The sequence below is a fragment of the Odocoileus virginianus genome, chromosome 5, assembly GCF_023699985.2.
Source record: "Odocoileus virginianus isolate 20LAN1187 ecotype Illinois chromosome 5, Ovbor_1.2, whole genome shotgun sequence".
In the NCBI taxonomy this organism is placed as follows: Eukaryota; Metazoa; Chordata; class Mammalia; order Artiodactyla; family Cervidae; genus Odocoileus; species Odocoileus virginianus.
The window spans coordinates 67,881,283-67,888,090 of record NC_069678.1 but is presented as its reverse complement, the minus strand read 5'-3'; positions in this window follow the sequence as shown (position 1 = coordinate 67,888,090).

Below are 6,808 nucleotides of genomic sequence, written 5' to 3'. Positions count from 1 at the left end.
CCTGGCACCAAGCCCCCGGTTTCTGGTGGAAGAAGGTTGGGTTTTAGGAACCCAGAGTGGTGTGAAGCTCTGGTTAGGACTCTTGGACTTGAAGCCAGACTGTTGCTGGGACCTCATTATGGCCTGTCAGTAACCACTTGTCATATTTCCATCCTACTCCTCAGCTATCAAATGGGTCCAGTGTGTCCCAAGTTTGCTCAAGTGACACTGTGTTTGAGAAAAGAGGTCAGGCATCTACATGGGGTCACTGGGAAGATCTAGGTTTATCTGAAGGCCCTGGTGTGGTTTCCTAAAAGGAATGTTCAGGATCATTCCCAGGCTTCTTTCTGCTCAGGGGCCTTTGTACTCTTCAGAATGTTCTTCCTTCTGCTGTCTGCATACCTGGATTATTCTCACTCTCAGTTACCTACTCAAACTTGCCATTTTCCAAAGGGGCTTTCCCCAGCTCCTACCTCAAATCCCCCTTTCCTCTCTGTGCTCCAGTTACTGTCTGAAACATCACCTTCTTTTCAACCTCTTCAATCTGGAACATAATCTACACTTACCTTGTGTATTTCTTTGACTGCATTGTTGTTAAGTAATGACGTCACATGCTGCCAAGTTAATTTGTCTTTGTGGACATTTGAATGAGAATTTGCCTGTCCCCTCTATGAACCCCATGCCCCTGAAATTAGAAAGCTCACTCTTTAAGTACAGGATTGGAAACTTCTCACCAAAGCAATTTGCGTCTTTCAAACCAAACAACCAAAACAAAGTGCAGAAGAGTGTTATGGGTGACACTGATTGAAAAATGTCTGTATTCATTAATCTAGTTTTATTGTTTTTAGTGGTGGTCATTAGATGTTATTAATTTGATCTCTTTTTTAAAAGACAGGGAAAACAAAATGGGGGAAAAAAGATAATCCCTGCTTTGAAGAAATGCAGTTAAAAGGGGAGATACACAGAGTAGCAGGCAATTGCATAGCCATTTGCTAAGTTTGCCAGTCAAGGTAATAAAACTTCATAGAGGCTTGTGAGGTGAAGAAGGGCAGGAAAAAACAGCATGAATAAAGCCAGGGCTGAGAAATAGGACAGCACATTCAGGACTTAAAAGTAGCTCAGTGTATGCTGAACGTGAGCAGAGGGGAATGAAGGGCTCACAAACCTCTCAAGCGCCTCTCCACCCCATTCTGACTCTGGGTTATGGACGTGCGATTCTTTGTCTGTCTGTCTGTAATCTCAATCCCAGATCCCAAGTCCCCAGGACCAAGCACGGTGCCTTTCCAGAATCAACATTCACTTATCATCTTCTGAGTGAGCTTTGAATAAAGGGGCCAGGTTCTCAGGGCAATAGAGGTGGTAGGTGGCAGACATATCTGCACAGTTGGAGACAGGGCCGAGAAAACTTGGGAGAGACAAAGGGATCCCACACACTTTGACTCATGTGTAGATATTTCACAAAGATTTGGACCAAAAATTTGGCCAAACTTTCACTGAAGGTGTGGGAAGAATAATCCTGGTTTTATAAGCCATAAACACATGTCATTAAAATATAATTATTAGCCAATAAAGGAAAATTAGAGTTATTATTTTATAATTCCCCCCAAATCTTATTATATATATAGCAGTATCTAGGTTCAGTTTCTACTTCAACTTAATGGATTTGTAAATAAATGGCTAAAGGGAAAAAAAAAATCCTTTGGTAATGAAGTTTAAAATGCAGGATTTAAAATCAAATAGATTTCCTTTCTGAACAAAGGTTTGCCACATTCCATATGACCTTAAACAATTAATTTAATCTCTTTGAACTTCAGATGTCCTCCCTATAAAAAGTGCTAAAATCACAAGTCTTATTGTGGCAATTAAATCATGTGTTTCAGTTATCTACTGCTGCCTGTCAAACCATCCCAAATTTAGTAGCTTCAAACAACAACTTACAACGGTCTCTAACAGTTCTCTTAGTTGCCTGGATTTGGCCAAGCAGTTTTTGCTTACTGCCTCTCATGAATTGTAGTCAGATATTTGCTGGGGCCAAAGTCACCTGAAGGTTCAACTGGACTAGATATCCAAGATGGGGCACTTGTATGGCTAGCAGTTGATGTTACCTGGGAGTTCAGCTAAGTTTCTGTTGATTGAAAGACCTAACACAGACTTTCCATGTGGCAGGGAAGAAACATACAAAAACAGCACAGCAACAGGGCTGGGTTCCAAGAAGGAGCATTCCTAGAACCAGCACTAACAAAGCTTCTTGCGCCCTTGTCCTGGCAGTCCCAATTCATCGTTTCTGCAGATTCTGTCGGCCAAGTTAGGCACTGAAGCCAGACTAGATTCAGGGGGAAGATGGAACTGGGCTTCAGCTCTTCATGTGAAGAGCAGAATGCAGGTAGAGAGAGGGGAGTTTTGGGGGCAGCCACCTTTGGAGACTCACAAACACACAGTATATGACATATACATACATGGCATATCATAGACTTGGATGAACATCTGTTCTCTCCTTCCAATATTTACTGTGTCTCATTATTTTTCCAAAGTCCTTTTGATACATACTTTTAGAAAGTCAGAGCTAGGCAAAATGGCACTTTAAAGAGGATCTAAGAGAGTCCTCTTTAATTTGACCTACAGGAAAAATGATGCCCAAAGGAAGGAAATACTAAATCCATGGCTTCTGTCCCTAGACTGCATCCCAGGTTCTTGACAAAACAGATCCTAAGTAAGTGTTTCTTCATGAAGCAAGTGGCTCTCCACATCATTTGACTGATTTTAAAGCATTGCCACATATACCCTCAAAAGCAAAGTGAGGCAGTGAGAATTTACCAGATTTTGGAATAATTAGATCTGTGTTAGAATTCTACCTCTTCTACTCACTTTATGATTCTAGGTGAATTGCTGATCTCCTCTGAGCTTTAGATTCCCTTAACTCTAAAAACAGTCTAATGAAACATGGGTTTCCAAAACATTATGAGTGCTGAAGTCATTAATCAAATATCTGATACAAACCAAGTGTTCAGTATTTGGCGATCATTTTGGTACCCTGGGAGGTAGGCATCGTAGTCCCATTTTACAGGTCAGGAAACTGGACCTGGAAACGAGTACGTGCTTTGCTTAGCACAAATAGCTAGCAAATGCCATCTCCGAGACTCGAAAATCATCTTTGATTCAACCTTGGAAGCACCCTACTACTCATCACTCCTACCCTCACTGCCCACATATTCATCCTTGGTATTCTACTCTAAGAAGCAAAGAGAAGATTCTGGGTAGCAACATTTGCTAAATTAATGATTACTTAGGGCTGTTTTCCCACTAAGGGGAGGGAACTCTGCAAATCATAGTCTGCTCAGTAATTTAGCACCTTTTCTAGCACTTTAGCATTTTTAAAGTTTCCATGTTTCTTTGATCTTTGATACCAGATGAGACAGGAAAGGCCAAGATTATCATGTCTATGACATAGATGAGAAAATCAAACCTTACTTTTAGCAAAATTCCCATGGCTTCCCTTCCTACTCTGGAGAGAGTATGCTGATCACACTGTTTGCTATGAGGCAGAAAAATTAGAGGAAATAAGAAGATTGTGAGTATGGCTCTTTCATCCTCATTAAACTGGTGTCATGTCACCTTTTAAAAGGCCAACCACAAACCTCATTGAAAACTGTGAGATTCCTGGAAGAGCACCAAAAACAGAATATAATCAGAACAAGAGTAAGACAAAAACCATGGGGCAAATGAAGGGAAACCAGATATATCCAATGGACAGACTGGCTGACCCCTAAAGGAATCTTCACTTCCAAATCTGCTGGACAGAGCAGGGGTATAGCCCTGCCCCTGACCCATCCACTCAACCACCCCCTTTAATTGTTGCATCAGAATTCAACAAGGGGCCAGACACCTGGAAGTGAGCTAAACCCTTTTGTGCATGGCACATGTATTTTAAAAGTTCTTTGAAAATATGTGTTCTAGATCCCATGAGAGAGTGACTTGAGAGTAAAAGAATTATTGTATTGCTCTTTGGGTTGCTTTCTTCTCAAATTGTCACCTTCTCCCCTACAATGAAGAAAACTCACTTGAGAAGCTTTCCTTCTGTTTCCTTCTCCTTCACTCTCCAGAGCAAGAGCCAAATAGCCAACACACTCTGATTTCCAAAAGATAACAAAGTGGAATGATGGCTGGGAAGGGGACTCTCTGGCCTGGGAGAAACCCAGCTTATGTGCAGTGTTTCTGTTCCCTGTCACCAGGCAGGCAGAAGACTCAGGGGACCAGCTCTGCTCCTTTACTGGCTATTTGCAGGGGATACATGACATACTGTCTCTGAACTTCACTTTACCCAACAGTAAAATGAGGACACTCCCCAGAAATGGGAAGACTCTTCTGTGATGCCAGGAAACATGCTTCATAAAATGTTCTCCATGTAAAGCTGTCACAGTGAACCTGGCAGGGTTCACTCTTTTTTAACTTCATAGCTTGCTTTCTCCTCTTGCTGCAAAATTATACCCAGATATGCCCATGGAAGAAATGTACTGACCCAAAGACAATAACATCTTGAAAATGAACTCAAAAGGGATAAACAGAGGGGAGAAAAAGCCTTTCAAGTGATGGCAAGTGGGAAATCTTGAATTACTTTTTCTACTTTTTAAAATTACAGTTCACATTGGGGTAACCTATTGGAAAGAACACTGTTCTGGAATCCTGGACAACGAGCTCTGCTGACGCTCACTGTGTGACCTTAGGCAAGTCACTCTGTGAACCTCCCTCTTCTACAAAGTGGGGTCCCTAATGGGGAGTGTTGCATAAGAAAACACACTCTAGACACAGACATACTTAGCTTCAAATCACTTCCTCAGGCTTATTAGCCATATAACCTTGACCTCTCTAAAGTTTCCTTGTTTACTAGGAAGATTTCCTTTATTTACTAAACAAAGTTATTAAAAGTATCTATCTAATATGGTTATCCTGAGGATTAAACAAAACAAACTACATAATATATTTAGTAGCTTGCTTGGTGAACAGTCAGTACTGAAGAAAAGGAAGTTGCTATATTATTAGAACTATCATTATTATTATTAGTGTTATTGTTACTCTAAAACTGTTAGGAATTCAAGAAAGTAAGGCTGTATCAAACTATCATTATTATTGTTAGTGTTATTGGTTCTCTAAAGCTGTTAGGAGTTCAAGGAAGTAAAGGTCTCTCCCTCAGTTCTTGGTACTCTCTGAGGTCAGTCTCAGCAGGGGTGTATGTTGAACGGCCCATTCTCCCCAGGACCCACAGAAACACCACAGAGAGAGGGTGTCCATCCTGTCTGGCACACAACTTGGGAAGGGAAATGAAGCCCTCCTGTGCCCTCTCTCTGGAGTCTCATGTTTTCTTCCTGGCCCTGCCTGGCCTGGCCCAGGTCTGATAGCTGGAGCTGCTGTGCTCTGGGTTCACAACAGTCAAGCAGCCAGGAGGGAGAGGAAACCAGAATAAACATGTTTTGCAAGAGCAGAGCCAGTTTAAGTGAAAGCAATTCTAAATAAGGACAATGCAGAGACTTGACTGCCTAATGGCAGTTTCCTCCACATAGGGGTTTGCCGTGAAAAATCAAAGGTCAGACTGATAAGCTGGGGGTGCCTGCAACCAGGCTTGCAGGAAGCTCATGGCAGGAACCCCTAATTCAGTCAAGGGAGGTGGGTTCAGGGGAGGGAAATCCAAAGACCCAACCAGGATCCAAACTCAGCTACTCCATTGTGATGTAAGGTCTGTCCCTTCACCTTGCTGAACCTCAAATTCCTTACCTACATAAATTTTTTAAAAGAAGTAAAATCTGCTCTGGGTGTCCATGAAAATTAAAAAAAAAAAAAAAAAGAAAATTAAAAAAAAATAGTTAAGTAAAGGTGGTTACAAACTAGTAGTTTGCAAAACTCAGAAGTTAATCAGTAGTAGGTTTTAATCCCAGCTCCATTGCCTGCTAGCCACGTGACCCTGGGCAAGTTAATCTGCTTGTTTGAAACAATTTTCTATGTTGTATGTTTCATACTCATCCTGGCCTAGTGATCTCAGAGGTCATCAAAGCAGCAAAGTATGCGAAGTTGGCATATTAGTTTCTTGCGGCTTTTGTAACAAATTGACATCAATTGGGTGGCTTAAAACAAAAGAATTTTATTCTCTCATAGTTCTGGAGGCCAGAGGTCTGAAATCAGTTTCACTAATCCAAAATTGGGATGTCTGTCTGGGGATTCCAGAGGAAAATCTATTCCTACCTCTTTTAGCTTCCTTGGCTGGTGGCCGCATCAACTTAGTCTCAACCTCTATGGTTACATGCCTTAAAAAGTAGTGACATCACTTTGCTGACAAAGGTGCACCTAGTCAAAGTTACGGTTTTTCCAGTAGTCATGTATGGATGTGTGAGTTGAACCATAAAGAAGGATGAGCACAGAAGAATTGATGCTTTTGAAATGTGGTGTTGGAGAAGACTCCTGAGAGTTCCTTGGACAGCAAGATCAGTCCAGTCAATCCTAAAGGAAATCTACCCTGAATTTTTATTGGAAGGACTGATGCTGAAGCTGAAGCTCCACTACTTTGTCCACCTAATGCAAAGAGCTGATTCATTTGAAAAGTTCCCGATGCTGGGAAGATTGAGGGCAAAAGAAGCGGGTGGCAGAGGATGATATGGTTAGATAGCATCACCAATTGAATGGACAGGAATTTGAGCAAACTCCATGAGATAGTGGAAGAGAGGAGCCTAGTGTGCTGTAGTCCATGGGGTCACAAAGAGTCAGACATGATGTAGAGACTGAACAAAAATGACACTAACTTCTGTGTGTAGTCAAATCCCCCTCTGCCTCCCTCTTACAAGAA